The following is a 948-nucleotide window of genomic DNA, read 5'->3' on the forward strand; positions in this document are numbered from 1 at the left end:
AATTCTGTCTTTCTAGAGTTTATATATATATATATATATAATTTCCTAAAACATTTGGGTCTGCCTATTGGCTCTTCACAAACACACTTGTATTTCAAAGCACAGGTTTTGCTTTAAATAGAGAAAGTTTCAAAATCAGAGCATACTAGAAATGATAAGATATAAAATGATAATGGTTCACTTTTATTAAAATGGAGTTCTTTCCTAAGCACTTCACTTTCAGACCCACTTAATCTTGGCGATCATAGAAGGAGGTAAGCACAAATTACTACTCTCACTTTGCACACAATAAAATGGAGGCCCAGAGATTAAGAGTCTTGTCCAAGGCCACACAGCTTAGTGGCAGAAGTGGATTCCAGGACTTCTGGATTATGGTCACTTTACTTTAGTTTCAAGGAGGCCAATGCATAAGGCATCAGACACAGGCAGTAGAGGGTAGTTAAGTGTGGGAGTTGAGTGCGGGACTTTGAAGTCCATCCAGGATTTGAATGCAACCCCTACCACTTACTAGCTGTGGGTCTTGGGCCAATCAGTGGGCCTCCCTTAGCCTCAGTTTCCTTATACGTAAATTAGAGATCACTACTTCTCATGGCTGTTGTGGGAATCAAATGAGGTAAAGATAGAATAATGTAGAACAATGTGCCTTCTCATCTCAGAGCCTGCCATGTGTTATATCTCCCATAAATGATAAATGTTATTAATTTCGTAGGTACTCTTTGGAGTGGCTTCTTGATTCACAGAGAGTTTTGGAGAATAACCCCCCAGTGCATAAGGGTGACCCCCCTAGTAGCCATGTTTCTGATCCTAGTTGTAGCTGATTGATTCCTGGGTGCACATTTGATGTACCCCGGGCCAATCAGAGATCTTTTCTTGGGTTTAAAAATTGAAACAGAGAGCAGGGCCCTCTGTAGTGGCAGAGACCCCACAATCATGGGTAACCAAGCTCTT

Source organism: Crocuta crocuta, unplaced genomic scaffold (genome assembly GCF_008692635.1).
Source record: "Crocuta crocuta isolate KB4526 unplaced genomic scaffold, BGI_CrCroc_1.0 scaffold559, whole genome shotgun sequence".
NCBI classification, from domain to species: domain Eukaryota; kingdom Metazoa; phylum Chordata; class Mammalia; order Carnivora; family Hyaenidae; genus Crocuta; species Crocuta crocuta.